At 49.1% G+C, this 17,914-nt stretch overlaps 1 protein-coding gene across 2 annotated transcripts in view; it reads right to left on the reverse strand.

The window, feature by feature from the left end:
- Ctnnbip1 (catenin beta interacting protein 1) overlaps positions 1-14,350 on the reverse strand; it is a 48,380-nt gene extending 34,030 nt beyond the window's left edge. Inside the window, exon 1 of one of the 2 annotated variants that reach the window (XM_050153370.1) lies at positions 14,143-14,350. The gene's annotated coding sequence lies outside the window, so the exon portion shown is untranslated. The remainder of the gene's footprint in view (positions 1-14,142) is intronic. The other variant, XM_050153369.1, reaches the window with a different exon arrangement.
- Between the last annotated feature and the right edge of the window lie 3,564 nt (positions 14,351-17,914).

Below are 17,914 nucleotides of genomic sequence, written 5' to 3' on the forward strand. Positions count from 1 at the left end.
GTGAGGCCATGCAGGGGTGATGCAGTCTCTCTGACTCTAACTTTTCCCTTCTGAGCCAAGCTGCTGCCTGTCCCAGTCACAGCAGCGCCACTCATGGGGCTTCAGGATAACCCAGGAGCACAGCCCTCATGACCGTCCTTCAGTGAAGGCTCTGACTGTACTGAATCTAACTAGTACTCCAACCTGTCACAGGAGAAACGCCACAGCACAGCAGGATGGGGAGGCCGGAAAGTCCATGAGAGCCCTGGAGATGTGTGTGACTCTTCCCTTTTGGGCAGTGAGCCTGGCTCAGTGAAGGTTCCAAAGGCCACCATCACATAAAACAAAAGGGCTCCAGGACCTACCTGGAGAGAGATTTCCCAAGACCAACAGGCTACAAAAGAAGCCAAAAGGGCCCCTTTCATCCTGCCCATAGCAGGGGCGGGGACAGATCCAGGTTCACCATTATTCCTTCTACATTGTGGCTCTCATGGGAGCAATTTCACTTCCCAGGAGACATTTGGCACCATCTAAAGATAATTTTTCTGGCCCTGTAACACAGATTCACACATGCACACATTCACACCTCTAAGCTACATTCTCCAACCCTACAAGACTTTCATTGTTTATATGTTTAGTTGTTGTTTGTTTGTTTAGAGATAGGATTTCACTACATAGTCCTGGCTGGCTGGTCTAGAACTCACTCTGTAGACCAGGCTGGCTTCGAACTAACAAAGATGCACCTGCCTCTGCCTCCTGAGTGCTGTGATTAAAGGCGTGTACCACTGTTTCCAGCTAGGCACATTTTGTTTTTCAAAATTTTTCACTTTATTTTAATTGTGGGTGCTATATATGGGTATGTGCAGTGACCAAGGATGCTAAGGCTTCAGGTCCCCTGAGCTGGAGTTTCAGATGGCTGTGAGTTACATCACTTGGGTGCTGGGAACTGAACTTTGGTCTTCTGCAAAAGCAGTACACCCTTAAGCACTGAGCCATCATCTTTCTAGCCCCAGCATTTAAAAAAAAAAAAGATTTATTTTTATTGATGTGTGTCTGTATGTAGGTATAAGCACATGCATATGCAGATATATGCCTGTGGAGACCAGAAGAGGGCATCAGATGTCCTGGAGCTGGAGTTAGAGGTGGTTGTGAGCCACCTGACTTGAATAATCAGAACCAAATTTGGGTCCTCTACAACAATAGCAACCTTTCTAAACTTCTGAGCCAGCCCATGGAAGGTTTTGGTTTTGTGAGACACCGTTTCTCTGAAAGCTGTCCTGGAACTCACTTAGTAGATCAGGCCAGTTTTTTTTTTTTTAATTTATTTTTTTATTACGTATACAACATTCTGCCTTCATATATGCCTGCAGGCCAGAAGAGGGCGCCAGATCTCATTACAGATGGTTGTGAGCCACCATGTAGTTGCTGGGAATTGAACTCAGGTCCTCTGAAAGAACAGTCAATGCTCTTAACCACTGAGTCATCTCTCCAGCACGATCAGGCCAGTCTTAAACACAGAAATCTATTGGCCTCTGCCTCTTGATTGCTGGGATTAAAGGCAAGCGTCACCACTGCCCACTTTATATGTAAGGTTTTTTTGAGACAGGGTCTCACTATATAGACCAGGTTGAACTCAAATTCACAGAGATCAGCCTGCCTCTTTCTCTCTTGGTGCTAGAATGTGACACCTAGCTTAGCAAATAAATAAATCAGAAAAATAAAGAATCCTGGAGGGCATGGGGTATAGCTCAGTTCAGAGTGCTTACCTAGCCTACCTGAGCTGGATCCCCAATACCACACAAAACTGAGTGTGGTGTACACACTTAGTATTTTTTTTTTTTTTTTTTTTTTGGTTTTCAATACAGGGTTTCTCTGTGTAGCTTTGGACCTGTCCTAAAACTCACTCTGTAGACCATGTTGGTCTTAAACTCACAGAGATCTGCCTGCGTCTGCCTCCTGAGTTCTGGGATTAAAGGCGTGAGCCACCATTGCCCAACTGTGCACACATGTATAATCCCAGAATTTAGGAGGTGAAGCCAGGAAGATCAGAAATTCAAGATCATCCTTGGGTACTAATGGGGTCTGAAGCCACTCTGAGCTAAAGACTATCTTAAAAAACAAAGTATATTGGAAGATGTGCACAAGCGGTGTGAAAACACATCATTTTACACAAGGGAGTTGAGCATCTGCAGAATTTAGTGTCTGCAGGTGGCTCTAAGGACACCAGGCACAACTGTACTATATCAGAGCCAGGAATCAAGGCCAAGAAAAACCGTCTGATGGCCACATCACAGTTGCCAATCACACCCTGCTCTACATACTCCGGGCCTTTGCATCTATTTCCTCAGCCTCAACCATTCTTCCTTCCCGCCCTGATCCATGACACCAACCCATGACTGTTCTCTGCCCATGTCACAGTGCGTCTACACTTCTGCCTGCACCTCCATCTACTCAGGTCACTGCACCCGGAGTGCGGCTGAGTGCAAGAGGGGGCAGCTTAAGGCTGGCCCAGGGCCTTGTTCTCAGAAATGCATTACAGTGGACTCACACCTCCCATTAGATAGAACTCACAGAAAATCTGTAACAGAGAGACTCTGTGCCACTGTTCAGAGCAAGGCATCAGGCTCTGGTGTGTCAGCAGAGAACAAAGCACACAGGAAGAGGATGTTGAGCTAAGGAAGCTTCTTGACTGCTCCCAACACTCCAGCTTCTGAGCTCTGTCCCTAGGCTCCAGAGTTCTGACCGAGAATCAGAGAGGTCTCTTTTCTGCACAGGAAGAGACAGAGATGAAGGGAAGAAAGGCATGGTTCTTTTTTTCCCCCTCCCTAGAGAACAGCTGGCACACTGAAACTCGGCCAAGTCGTGGTCTGAGACCTTAAGTCAGGAACCAGCTCGCCTACAGGATCCGGCTCGGATCTTCCTCTAATCTAACCTGTCCCAGGATCATCAGCCTGTCAAGCCCCAGAGGGGTGAGTGACACGGAGTCTGGGGCCCTGGCCTATTTATAAACAACTCCCTCAGCTCCCCAGAGTGTACAACACCTCTTGCACTGCCAGAGAACCCCAACCCAGGAGGAAACTAGGATGGTGTTGTGTATTTACACGGAAAGGCCATTCCAGTTTCTTTGTGAACTGCATACGGTCTCCTTGCTGAGCCATAGACCTGCTCAGTGGCCTTCACCATTATGGGCCAAGCCCACCTCAAAAGCAGGCCTGGGTAGCCAGCCCAAGCCTCACAGGACCACAGGGTCTCTCTCCCAGACTACCCTAGAGTAGCCTACTGCTTCTGGAATAACCTCCCTGGCTCAGTTATTACTGAAGCTCTCCCAAAGGATCTGGGTTCAATTCCCAGAATGCACAGGCAGCTCACTTCCATCTCTAACTCCAACCGAGAGGATCTGATGCCCTCTTCTGGCCTCTGTGGGTACCAATGCACATGGTGCACAGACATACATTTATATCCATAAAATAATCAATCGAACAAATAGAAACATCTTTCCACAGGTCTTCTGCCTTGGCCTCCCAAGCCACCTCTGATGGCCCAGGGAGCCCCAAGTCTTCTACCATTGGGGCTAGAACGTAAATCAATAGGCTGGCCTGTGGCATGAGGGCTCATTATCATTACTTGTGTCCCCAGAGGCAGCAGGCTTGGCCTATGAGCCACCCCATTTCTTTGCCCAGCTTTGGGAATGACAAATCTGTATTCTCAGACCCAGCTTAGAACCTCAGGGTGATGACCTGAGCTGACTCCTAGTGACCACCCTAAGTTGTAGGGTCTCTGCCTCTTCCTAATGAACAGAATCTTAGTACATAGGAACGTGGGAATTTGTGCTAAGACACAGGTACCAACTTCAGTTCTCACATTCCTAATAATGCAGCTGAAGGCCTCCGGGGAACACTTCTGCTGAGCCACAGCCAGCAAGCTTCCCTTTCCTCCGCCCCCAGCTACCTCGGAACAGGACATAATCCAAGGAAGGAGGAACCTCCCCTTCATTGGCTGCTGAGGACTTAGTTTCCTTCCTCCCCAGCTGCTGACAGGCTGTTCCCAGCACAGAGGCCCTCGGGATCTCCAGGTGTTTCTTCAATAACTGGGACATGGTACCAAGAACACTGAAGAGGGGTCACAAGGCCTCGTCCATCCTGAAGGCATGGGCAGTGCTGGCCACGGCTCAGGTGAGGAGCGACCAGGCAGTACATGCTCCAAGGAGCTAGCTCCTGTGACAGTGAAACGGGGGTAGGATGGGGCTTACACCATGGCTTCCAAGGGAAAGCAAGCTCAGGAAAGTGATCAGAAACTAGACTGGAAGCCACAGGGACTGGCGGGAGGCTTCCAAGGAACTGTCCCTACTGCCAATAGGTTGGTGATCTACTCAGAACTGGACACACCCTGGTAATCTAGCTCCGGAGCTAAAGCCATACTTCCCACTTGTAGTGATACCCCTCATTCCCCAAACCACCAAGCCTCAAAAGGGAGCAGAAGTCCCTGGCGAAACCGGCAAACATTCCTGGTTTTAAATTAAAGTCACTCACCAAAGACTGTCACGTTTCACAACAAAAGCCTTAATTAAATCTTTAGAAGCCTGTGTGTATAGAATGCCAGAGGGCCTGTCCTCCTCCTGTGAGATGGCTCGGCAGATAGAGCACTGATTGGAGGTCTCAGCCTCCAAATGACAGCTAAAAATCATCTGTAGCTCCAGTTCCAGAGGATCCAATGCCCTGCTCTGCCTTCTTGGGTACTAGGCACACATGGTGTACATGCATACACGGGGGGAAAGTACTCATACACACAGAATTTTTAAAAAAAAAAAAAAAGGTCTTTAAAAAAAAGAAAGAGGAACGACCCAGGGTCCAAGATAAATGAGCACACTGCATCTGAGTGGGCCTGTAGGTCCCGGGCAGTGTCTGATAGCATCCATAGTACTGAGAGGCCTCAGAAGTCCTTGCTCTGCAGAGATCAAGGAGTGAGTGTAACTGGTCACTACCCAAAGTGCAACGAGAATGGACAGCCTGAGGCCTCTCAGGTGGCAGTGGCAGCATCCCCAGGAGGAGGTGATCCCAGCTCAGCATTAGCTGCCTGCACCCCAGTGAGTTCTGTCTCAAGCTGCAGCAGGTTATGCTGAGAAAAAAGTGGAAATGGGGAGGAAGGATGGAGAGATGCCTCACAGCCAGCTGTTTGCCTAAACGCCCCACCATACCCTTCTAAGAACCACCTGCACTCCATCTTCTGCCAGCCCCAGTGACTGGCCAGAGGAAGGCCAAGTTCCTAAGCCTGCAAGCACTGTCATCAACACTGACAGACAGGATGAGGGGCCCCCTTCCTCAGTCTAGAAATCAAGAGAAGCATAGTTAGGGAAGGATTCACACAGCCTAGCTATGACTGACTTTTGCAGTTCCCACCTTTTGTGGCCTTCATAAAGAAAATGGCACCAATCAGAGGACAGATTTACCAGGTTTTATCCTAGCAGTATTCATACCTTTGTGTGTTTACATCAGCAGCCCCCACTTAACACACGAGACACATAATAATCAAAAGGGCATTAAATACTTGCCATCTGATAGAAACTAGAAGTGGGTCTTATTCCCCAGTCCTCAATGGGGCAGAGACAGGGAGATGGCTGGGATGGGTCTCTGGGAAGCTGGGCTGCCTAGGGCAGCATGCTGAGATTCAGGTATGGGCAGGGCTAACCATCTCCTTGGAAACTGGTTCACGATTGACCTCATGATTTAGCAGGAAGAACAGGGGTGGGACCACACATTGAGAGGTGTTTGATCCATGAAGGACCCTGATCTCCACAGGAAACCCCACTGGTGGAGTCCAAGGTTGCAGAATAACAGGCGGTAAGCTCATTTGCTTGCTCAGTTTAGAGACAAGGACCACAGGATCCAGCAGCAGGAAACATGTGGTTAGACACTTAGGTGACTCGCAGGCCCGAGAAAGGCTTAATTGGAGCCTGTCTCAAAGCCTACGGCCCAGCTCCCTACACAGAAGAGGCAGCAGAAGTGGGTCACATTCTTCTGACTGCCACAGCATCACCACAGGCTCTAACCTCACTTGAAGAAGTACAGGGGCACTGAGTGACCTGGTGTCCTTGCTGGGCCCACCTTCTAATCAGACAGATTCTGCCCCAGTCAAAGTCTGGGGGCGGGGCAGCCCATTAGCCCAGGAGGACTGCACAATGGCCTTCCACCTTCCTCTCTCCCTCCAAATGTGGGAAGTTACCTCTCCCGCCCTTTGCTCCCTCCACCTGGCCAAACTGGAGGGGGAAGGAACACTGTGTGCTTTCATATAACCTGCTGGGTCTCCCTCACCTTGACCTCTGAGGAGATGGGCAGGCCTGGTGCTGGGCAGATTTGGGGAAGAAGAGTCTTGCCCCCACCCCATTCTGCGCATTTGACCTGAAACAGGGGCAATAACAGAGTTTCCGCATGCACAAGCTCCACGATGAACTCCGTGGGCACAGCAGAGGCCCCCACAGCTCACCCACCACCATGCGCCCTTGTCTGAAGTTGGCAGCAGAGGAACCTGACTGATAGGAAGAGAATCCTGCAGAAACAAGGAAAGGCAATGGCTACTGAAACACAACAAGTGGCCTGGCGTGGTGATACACACGATCGTCTCACACAGCGTGGCGATACACACGACCGTCTCACACAGCGTGGCGATACACACGACAGTCTCACACAGAAAGGCAGAGGCAGGTGGATCTCTTGTGAGTTCAGATTGCTCTACACAGTGAGTTCCAGGCCATCACCCCTTCTTCTCTTTAAGACAGGATTTCTCTATGGAACAGACCTGGCTGTCCTAGAACTCTCTTTGTAGACTAGACTGACCTCAAACTCACAGAGATCTGTCTGCCTCTGCCTCCAACCACCAAAGTACCCTTTAAAGGGAAGCAACTCCCTTCCTTCCCAGCAGCACCTGAGAGCCGCTCAGGCTACTAGCTATGTAGCCAAGACTGCTCTTACCCTCTTCTACCTTCTGCCTCAGCCTCCTAAGTGCTGGGATCACAGGAACACACCAGCATGCCCACCATGGAAGCAAGGTCTGGCTAACCCTGGCCTCCAAGGTGTTCTTGTGGCTATCATTAGATACTAAATGTCACATCTGTCACCAGACACAAAGGCCCTGGGCTGTTAACTCTTCCCCTTGTTCTTCTTCCCAGTGATGTGTGCACCTCTGAGAACTCTACCCCTGGTCTGTTCTCGAGAATTCAAAACACTCTTGTGTTTTTGACTCACATGACTCCATTACACAGTTAGCCTTTTGGTGATATTTTTGCTATCTACCACAGTAGTCCCAGCACCTACAAGCCAGGTAAGCACTGTATTGGCTGATCTACGTTCCTAGTCCCCAACTATGCATTAACTGAAGTAACAGCTCATTAGAAGAAAGATGGACAAGTAGGAGACAACACTTCTCCATCTCTGTTCTTGGCTTGAATGACAAATGGCATCAGAACAAGATTAGGGATCAGCTTTTTCCACTCCACACATGACATCAGGGTATGGCATATGACCATCACGTATGATGCATGGTTTACACACATCTTACAGAAGCTTACACAGAACACAACTATAAAAAACAGACTCATTGGTGATCCTCAGTCCTTCAGAAACTTCCGAAGGAGGAGAACAATGCTTTAGTGCAGTTATTCCACAGGAAGGCTTTGTGGAGGACCAGAGCATAACAGGCCTTTAATAACGGAGCAAGTCCGCAGCTGGTGCCCAGTCCTCTCTCATAAACCAAGTTCAAGCCTAAGTATCATTATTCCCATTTACCATCAGGGAAAGTGAGTAAAGAAAGGTTAATTAGCCCCCTCAAGAGAAAAGGGCCACAGCCAGAGAGCCAGCTCTCTGTCCAGGATGAGCTGGACCACAAACAAGCTTGCTAACCTTTCCAGACCTCCACTTCCGGTTATATAAGTAGTAATAACCACGCATTTCCAAAACCATAGTGAAGCTCAAATGAGACAATGGACACAAGCGTCACTGCCGTTCACTTCCTCGTCTTCTAAATAAGCACACGTCATTCTTACTCTCTTAAGAAGCCCTGCAACACGAGCTAGAGGCTGCACCTACACAGACAATGTGTGACTAATCGCTGCTTCAGACTCTGTCAATGAAATGCCTCAGGACCCCGAGTGTGACTTACACAACAGGAGACTAGTTTGATCCCTGCTAACGCCTTTGGCCTCTCAAGGTTGGCAGGCATGCGGCATCACGCTCATAATGGACAATGGCATGCCTGAGGGAGGTTGGGAGCTGGCCGCTGGATCAGGCCAGATGCCAGCTCAGTTCCCAGCGAGCTGTGCCTCTGCCTGCTTCTCTCTGACTGCAATAAGTTTCCAATTCTGCTCCATTCACAGCAAAGAAGGCCAGTGCTTTCTAGACATCACTGTGTTCTCATCAGGTGACCAGACAGCAGGCGCTCATAGGCGACAGCGTGCCTGACTCCACAGCAGGCCTGCTGATACTTGGCTTGAGTGTAGAAGCAAAGAGGAGACAGGAAAGCTACCTATTCAATCATGATATATCAGAAGCTCGGGGCTGGGAGAGCGCTTGCTTAACATGTGCAACACCCTGCATTAGACTTAAGCACTGCAAAATAATAATAATAATGATGATGATGATGATGAGAAGGAGGAACATGGGCAGAGAAAAGGGGGAGGGAGAACTAATTTACATAGCTTAAACCAGAGCCCATGAGATATCCCCTGCTAGAGTGCAAGGAGCTAAGGGCTGCCCATGCTCACCCAGTGCCTTAGCAGTAGGCAATGCTTGCTGATTTGCAGATTCCAGGAGGAAAGAAAGCTCAGTTGAGTCTCTAGGTCTTGGTCAGCCTAGCCTGTAACTCCTAGATTACCTGAGGGTTATTCAATCAGACTCTGTTGGCCAGAACCAGAGGCTCCCACCCCAACTGTTCTTGCTAGCATCCTGCTTCTTCTCCAAGGATGCATTCAGACATCTGAGAGCTCCAGGAAAAGGTCCCATGCATCAAGTCCTTACTGTACAGAATCCATGAGAAACCCAAATTCCTACCACAGCCACCATCCAGCCCTGACTCTGCTCACCACACTCCAGCCCCCCATTACTTTGCTGCCTACAAGCTGTCCCTTTGGCTCACCAGGTCATCATTCAAAAGTCACCCATCAGAACTAGCTAGACCCTCACACTCATTTGTCTCAGCTATAACCAGGTTTATTCCCTCAACATCCCACGTTCTTTGTTTGGGACAAAGTCTCATACATAAAGCTGCGGACAGCCTTGAGCTCCTGATCTCCCTGGGATGACATCATGTCCCAGCTCAACACCCCACAGTCTTTTGCTCACTTATTATTTATTTTTTGTTTTATTCTTCATTGCTAAACATAGAACAGCGGGCTTCAGGCATACTAAGTGTGTGCGCTACCACTGAGCTACGAAGCTGACCGACTAGGTGACAGGATCAGTAGAGGAAGCACCAAGTGGGGCTGGGCAGCAGTTGAGTAGGAGAGCCCCCGCCTTGCACATCTGAGGCCTGAAGTCTAGCTTCCAACAAAACTAAAGAAATGACTAGGTCTTAAAACTAACTTCATTAGACCATGAATCTTGGCTACATCTGCAACACAGTAGTGACTGGTGTCTGGTGTCAGTTATTTTAACTTCTTTTCTTTTTCTTTTTTTCTTTTTTCTTTTTTTTTTTTTTTGGTTTTTCGAGACAGGGTTTCTCTGTGACTTTGGAGCCTGTCCTGGAACTAGCTCTGTAGACCAGGCTGGTCTCGAACTCACAGAGATCCGCCTGCCTCTGCCTCCCGAGTGCTGGGATTAAAGGCGTGCACCACCATCGCCCGGCTTACTTCTTTTCTTTTTTGAAAGACTTCTTTTCTTTTTTGAAAGACGTCTCAACTATGTGGTCCTCCCTGGTTGGCCTCAGACTCAAACTCACAAAGATCCTCCTGCCTCTCCCTCCTGTGTGTTGGGATTAAAGGTGTGTGCCATCATGCCCAGCTTCAACTAAACAATGATTTACCGAGCGTCTGCTGAATTGGACCATAAATAATAAACAAAGACAAACTCTGCTCTCGAAGAGCTTAAATTCTCGCAGGAAGTAAGAAACTGATGAAAGAAAACTGGAATAACAGGGCTGATGGAGGCTCGGCATGTGAAAACACTTGCCTGGCAAGCCTGGTGACCTGAGTTCAACCGCAGACCCCACAGAAAAGAGGGAGAACCAACTCCTGAGTGTTGTACGTGCACGCACACACGCCCCACACCAAACTAATTAACTTTCTTTTTCCAGTTTCATGTATGTGGTGTGCATGTACATGCGTGTTTTCCATGTGTGGAGATTTATGTGCGTGTGCATATGCATGAGGTAACCCAAAGTTAATGCCTGGGATTATCTTTGATTGCTCATTCACTGGGGCAGGGTCTCTCAATCAAGGCCAAAGCCTCCTGCGGCTAGTCTGGCTAGCAGGCTTACTCTGGGGAGTTACAGCAGGCCACCACACCCACCCAGCATTGGTATGGGTTCTGGGGATCCAAACTCCAGTCCTTACTCTTGTATGGCAAACACTTTACCATCTGTGCCATTTCCCCAGCCCCAATCCTTTAAAAAGCGAAACAATAGCTAGCAGTTCAATGAAGCGAACACTAAATACAAGGTGCCATCCTGGGCACTAAATGGGGCTCGCTAATTTAACCCTTTCAACAACTCCACAAGGGAAAAAGCACTACTTTACAGACGGGGCAAGCTCAGACATGGAGAGGTTAATAATGTTCTGAAGCTCGCAGAGTCAAAGACGGCAGAACCGAGATCCAAGCCCAGAGTCTCGGTATAAAGTTCGCGCTTTAATTAAGAGCTACATCTCATATTTGTGGGGTGTTAAATAACTCCGTGGTCAGCACCCTCGGCAGCTGTTCTCTGGGGGCAGGGCTGGACAGAGAACAGCCCCATCTAGGAAGAGCTGCTCTCTCCAGTGAGCACAGTCAACGGCAGGCTGCTGGGTTTCCCCAGATCGCTCTGAGAAAGCACAGTCTGATGAGAAAAGACACGGGCATGGGCAGCACCACTGGCCGTCAACCTTTACACTCTGTGCAGGTCACCGACCTCGAACACTGTGAAAGACACAGATGAGTCCAGCGGAGACCGTGGCCTCAGACAGCTCCGAGACACGCATATGTATACTCGAAGCTGAAACAGACGACATGACAGGCACCAACGGAAAGGCACAACCTGCTACGGGATTTCCAAGGAGTCCAGCCCCTAGGTCCCCACTGCCCACACGTGTCACCTCCAAAGGCCTCTGTGACATATAGAATTACAGCAGCATAGAGCAAGTTTAATTCTGTTAAATAGCTCGAGTTCATGACACTCAGGTGTTCCCTCGCTGCAATGAAACCATCCTAACTTACTACTTTTCCTTTTCTTTCTCCCCTCACCTTTTTCAAAATTTTTTTTTATTAAGATTTTATTTATTACATATACAATACAGTGTTTTGCCTCCATGTATGCCTGCATGCCAGAAGAGGGCACCAGATTTCATTTTAGATGGTTGTGAGCCACCATGTGGTTGCTGGGAATTGAACTCAGGACCTCTGGAAGAACAGTCAGTGTCCTTAACCTCTGAGCCATCTCTCCAGCCCTTAAAATTTTAATCTTTTGATTGCTTTTTGGTTTTTTTTTTTTTTTTTAAACTTCGGAGTCTCTCGGTAGCTCCTGGCTGTCCTGGAACTCACTCTGTACAACAGGCTGGCCTTAAACGCACAGAAATTTGCTTGTCTTTGCCTCCCAAGGGCTGGGATTAAAGGTCACTGACCTCAAACACTGAAAGACAATTCCAGTGGAGACCCTGGCCTCAGACAGCTCGGAGACAAATTTCTTAATCTGGGAGTACTGGGCACCAAACCCAAGAGCCTCACACATTTCCTCTAACTGAGCTGCATTCTTAGCCCCTTCAGTGTCTTTGTCCAGCGCTTCACAACAGAGGCAGGGCACTAATGCCTCCATTTAAACGCTGCAGCTGGATATGGGAAGGAAGCCCAATGCGTTCTCTCTCCTCCGTCTCTAATTTATAAGCCCACAAGCTCTCTTCCATCACAGGGGTAGCCTATCCCACGAGCACACTGCTGTACTATGGTGACTTCTCTCTGAGCTACGTCCTGAGTCCACCAGACTGCAAAAGGCAGGAGCGACATCGTACCTGAGTGTGTCTAACCCAGTGCCTGACCCACAGCGGAGCCTCAACAAGATCTGCTGAGCTCAACTTGAGCGAAGTCAGATCGGGAGACGTTCTCCCCGCTACATGGAACTTGTAGTTCTGTTTTTCAGAGTTTGCTTCCCAGCTCCCTGCACCCAGTAGTGTGTGTGTGTGTGTGTGTGTGTGTGTGTGAAGGGAGGTGGGGGGAACAAACAGGGCTGGCTCTAATTCCATCCTTCTACTACCATCACCCAGATGCAAAATCACCACCATCTCTAGCTGGGCAATTTCAACAATCAACTAGTGCCTTTTCCTCCACCTCCACACCCCATAATTCTGTCTCTTGAAGGCGGCCAGAGCAATCCTTTAAAACTTAGATCATATCTTAACACCTTTCTGTTTAACAGACTCTAATGGTTTCTAACTCTTTGGATAATATACTATAACCTACAAAACGTATTCTTTTAACCTACAGGTTCTTCCTTTCTCTCCCAACACCCTCCCTCTCTCTGCGAGGGTCTCAAGAAGCCCAGGCTGACCTTGAGCTCCTGATCTCCTTGACGCCACCTCCCAAATGCTGCGCCACCACGTCCAGGCTGTCGTCGATTCTTAGTGCTCTGGCCCCTTCGCAGCACTTGACACTGAAATGACTTTTAGCCACCTACTTATTTACTCGTTATTATCTGTCCTCTTTCCTTCTTGGAATGTCATCTCCCAGAAGACAGGATTGTGTAAGCCTCAGAGCATGGAGTTCGTGAATGAATTTCCACCTCACAGCAGTGACTTCTGTCCACATGGACCACACTGACGCTACCAGGAAGCCATGAATGACACACTGGCACTTAACAGTTGGCACCTTTATTTGTGATTCGAAGCCCTGCTTTAATCCAAGGAAGTTCTGGCATCTCCGAACACTTTAATGGCAGAAGAGATCAGTTATCACAGGGTTCCAGCCAGGAACAAGAGCCCAGTGGCTGCAGCAGGGAACCAGAAGCCAACGCACTTGAGAAGTAAATCTCAAGAAAAACTGACTTGCCTCCAGCTCCCATACCATATCTGTGCCTCAATTTACCCAGCAGTTATCTAGGCACACTTCCTTGACATCTGCGACAGGAGACAAAGTAATTAACAGCTAGGGGCATAGTTAGAACCTCAGATAGGACGTGCTGCAAGCCACACGTCCCATTATTTATAAAACTGTTGATTTGTGCCCAGCACAATACCCCTGGGCCTTCCCATAAGCTATCTCGACAGAGATACTGCTCAGACGAGTTCCATAAGCAGGAGCAAGCAAGGGCTGCAGGGCCTCAAGAGGCAGGGTGTCCAGAGCCCCAGGCTCAAGAGAAAAGGAAGTGCATCGTTAATGGGGTGGCAAAGAGGAGGGGTTAAGGGCAGTTTGGAGGTCCAAGTGGTTAAACCTGCAGGTTCATGTTCACAAGTACCCTGCGAACATGAGCCATGTGTCTCTCACAGATACCTTCTAAAAACACCAGGGAGAGGTAGTACTGGAGGAGCGGACAGTGCATTCAAACTACAGAGGGAGGAAGGGAGGCTAGGCAGCCAGAGAGACCTTGGCAGCATTTAGTAGGGGAAACAAGGAGAGTCAGGATGCTGGGAGAGGGGTGTACGTGAGGTAAAGAGGAGACAGGGCAATGGGACCAGGAGGGTGGACAGGCGATGTCAAGCACACGGGCCCAGAGGGTGAGCAACTGGGACACCTGTGGAGGGGGAGAACCCCAAGGGAAAGGGAAGAGGCGGGAGGTAGCAGCGCCGGCCGTGGTGGGGACGGCGGGTCCAGGCCCAGGGCGTCGCGCCGGCGGGTCCAGGCCCAGGGCGTCGCGCCAGCGGGGCCGGCCCGGTGGGTCTCGGCGGGGTCGAAGGTGCCTTCCGCGGCCCCTCCCCGGGAGACAAAGGGCCGGCGGCTCCCCCGTGCCCCGGCGCCGCGCCGACCCCGTGCTGCGGTCGCGGCTCGGCCTCGCGCTTACCTGGGCCGCCCGAGCGCGCGGCGCCGGGGGCTGCGGGTCCGGAGCGCGGCGGCCTGTTCCGGGGCGCGCTCAGCCGGAGCAGCAGCCGCGGCGGCGGCAGCAGCAGCAGCAGGAGCGGCCGCCTCAGCCTCCGCCTCTCCGTGAGTCACCGCGGCGGGGAAGGAGGGAGGCGCCAGGCCGCCGGAGGAGGGACCGGCGGAGGGGGCGGCATTGGGCTCCGCGCGCTCGGCGGAGGCGCGGCAAAGGCCACGCCCCTGGGGGCGGTACCCGAGAGGGGCGGGTCCTGGAGGGGTGGAGCCCGAGGAAGGGAGAGAGCCTGGTATTGGTTAGCGCTGCCTGTGGGGCTGGCTGGAGGGCGGAGTCCGGAGCCTCACTGCGAGGAAGACAGTTCATTGGGCATCTCTGCTCGGAGGCGGGGTCTCCTGGTGGACGGGTAGTAGATGACTCCGTAAGGAGAACCCAGGGGAGAGAGAAGCAGACGTTGTGGGCACCGAGGGGTCACTTAGGGTAGACTCTTCGCTGAGGCTAGTTGACCCAAAACCCCGAAAGAATCTGAAATGGAAGAGGTTGCAGACTATTTAGGGGCGTGGTGCCTTGAAACACTTAGGTCCGCTCTTGGATTTGTGGCCTAGCCTGGGATCTTTGTTGCCCGGAGTGCCCAGGGCCTGTGATAAAAAATGTTGCTGTATCTGGAGAGGGTCAAAAGGGTAATAGCACATTTTAAGTAAAACACGAATTGCTTTTGGTATTCGACATCCTTTTAAAGGGACGAGAATGTTTAAGTGTGGTCTCATTCCCAGTATTTATTTTTTGAAAGATTTATGTGTGTATCCACATGCATGTTTATGTAATGTGTGTATATCTGACCTGAAACTGGAGTTACAGATGGTTGTGAGCAGCCATTTGAGTCTGGACACTGAACTCTGGTCCTCTGCAAAAGCAGCAAGTGCTCTTAACAGTTGAACCATCCATCTCTTCAGCCCCTGGTTTAAAATGTTTTGACCCACCGTTTACAAAGGGTGCTGTCAGTTCTGAGGCTCTCATTAACAGCTTCTCCACCTTCCAGTGTCTTCTGTTCTTTATTCCGCCCTCTTCTGTACATTTCCCCCTTCCTCTTGGGAGGGGCTGGAGAGATGACTCGGTGATTAAGAGTACATATTGCTCTTGCAGAAGACCCAAGTGTGATTCCTAGTGTCCATGTCAAATGGCTCACAAACCACCTTAACTCCAGCTCCAGGGAATCCAATGCCCTCTTCTGCCTCTGTGAGCACTGCATTCACATGTACAAAACCACACTCTGATATACATATAATATATCACATATACATATAATTGAAAAAATAAAAATTAGCTGTGGAAAAAAATGGTGTTTAAGAGCACTAACTGATCTTGCAGAGGACCTGGGTTTGGTTCCAAACACCCACATCAGGTAGCCCACCTATGACTGAAATTCAAGTTCTAGGGGATTCAGCACCCTCTTCTAGTGTCCATGGGCACTACACATGGTGCACATAAAACAGGTATACACCGGTATAAATTATTAATTAAAAGTTGTATACTAAAATTGAAATGATATAGGAATCAACATGGCCCCGGCCCAAAGAAAACATGCAAATTTATGAAGCATTTTCTATTTGAAAATAAAGTTAAGAAAGACAAAAATTAAAATACAATAAACTTTTGTGTATTGTTGTTGTATGGCACTATTCCTGGGGAGCCTTTAGCAATCACCTCCTCCTCTCAGACAGGGTGCTAACTACAGGCCAACTATCTACCCAAATCCAACTTGGTAAAACCAAATGAATCTTATTGGTGTTACTTCCAGGAGCATGGGTGAAGTTACAGGCATAGAAATGACTCGAAGGCAGCGGTATCACCCACACCCACATCATCCTGTGAGTATCAGCTCACAAAAGCTGGAAACCTGGGACACACTGCACAATCTGCAGGCAGCTCAACAGGCTGGAGAACAGTCTTTCCCTGCAGCTCAGCAGCCCATGCCCCTTCTAGGCAGCTCAGCAGGCCTTACTGCGTATATATGCTTGGGAAGAGAGGAGCCTAGTGAATCTGATCAATTTCAGGAATTTCCTGAAGCCACTGAATTATTTACCTCCTGGGCTTAATGTGGTCAGCTGTGGGATGGAATATTACACCTTCCCTTGGAACATACAGGTGCTTCAACTCCACTTTAACATCCCGTGTCTTGTTTTGTTTTGTTTTTTTTCGAGACAGGTTTTCTCTATGTAGCCTTAGCTGTCCTGGAACTAGCTCCATAAAATAAACTCACAGAGATCTGCCTGCCTCTGCCTCCCAAGTGCTGGGATTAAAGGTGTAAGCCACCACCACCTGGCCTGTGTCTTTTTTTGTTTGGTTGGGTTGGTTGGTTTTGTTTTTGTTTGAGACAGGGTTTCTTTAAGTAGCCCTAGCTGTCCTGGAATTTACTCTGTAGACCAGGCTGGCCTTGAACTCACAGAGATCCACCTGCCTTAGTCTCCTGAGTGCTGGGATTAAAAGAATATGCCCAGCACTGCCCCAGCTTAACATCCTGTATCTTAAGGAGCTCGCTACAAAGACAGGTTGTAATCTTGGAGGAAACTGCTATACAACAGTTATATGTGCACATATTGTTTGTGTGTGCACATGTGTGTGGATGTCAAGTCTTGTATCTCCCCCTATTATTTTCCACCTTCTTCTATTATGGTTTTTGTTTTGTTGTGAATCAGTCAGTGTCTCTCACAGAATGTGGAGCTGAGGAACACTTGAGGTTTCCTTGATTTTTTTTAATGACAATTATTTTTATTTCACGTGCATTGGAGTTTTGCCTGCATGTATGTCTGTATGAGGCTATTGGATCCCCTACAACTGGAGTTACAGGGAGTTGTAAGCTGCCATCTGGGTGCTGGGAATTGAACTCAGGTCCTCTGGAGGAGCAGCCCGTGTCTCTCCAGCCTCTTGAGTGTTCCTACCCAGCAGCCTGCACAGCACCTCATGAGGCTTTGCCGTCCAGGAGGGAGGAAGCTGCTGGCTCAGTTCCAGCTTGATTTGGCGGTGTGATACATTCCAGTGTGTGGTTGGTGTCTTCAGTATCGTGGGTGGGTGATCAGGAGCAATCCAATGCAATAGACTTCTATTGTTCTGGAGCCTCTGTGGCTCCCTGGCCAGCAGCTAACAGGGAGAGGCCCATACCTGGCCCTGGGATTGTTGCTTAGAGACCTATGGCTTCTGGGGTAGCATTTTCCATCCATAGAGAGCATTTCCATTCAAACTTGTTTAAATTTTTTTTTAATTAATTAAGTCTAGATTGGTTAGACTGGCAAGCCCCAGGGCTCTGCCTACTCAGCAAGTTGATTACAAGCTTTTACGCGGATGCTGGAGATTCAGTGACCAAGCTCCCAACTCTCAGAGTAAACATTTTTAAAAATGCTCTTCTTATATTCGGAAATGCCCACATCACTCTTTACTCTTGATTCCACAGACTGTATTGTAGTCATGACTGAAGGACATGTAGTTATGAGATTATGAATCCTCCAAGGCCAGAAATGTCTTATTCATGACTAGATCTCCAAAGAATCCTGTGCCTGGAGCAAAATTTCAACAAACTTTTGCCAATACAGCTTATCAATGGGTCCTCCAAGATTCCTGATGAATACAGAATGGATTATATTTTTTTAAGATATGTTTAAGGAGCAGGTGGGAAAGGAATGCAGAAGATTAAGATGCGTTACTGTAAAATAATGGATACTTTTCTTATTCTTCCCAAATTTTTCATATG

This window comes from Alexandromys fortis, unplaced genomic scaffold (genome assembly GCF_014885135.2).
Source record: "Alexandromys fortis isolate MF-2015 unplaced genomic scaffold, M_Fortis_MF-2015_v1.1 scaffold_88, whole genome shotgun sequence".
NCBI lineage: Eukaryota > Metazoa > Chordata > Mammalia > Rodentia > Cricetidae > Alexandromys > Alexandromys fortis.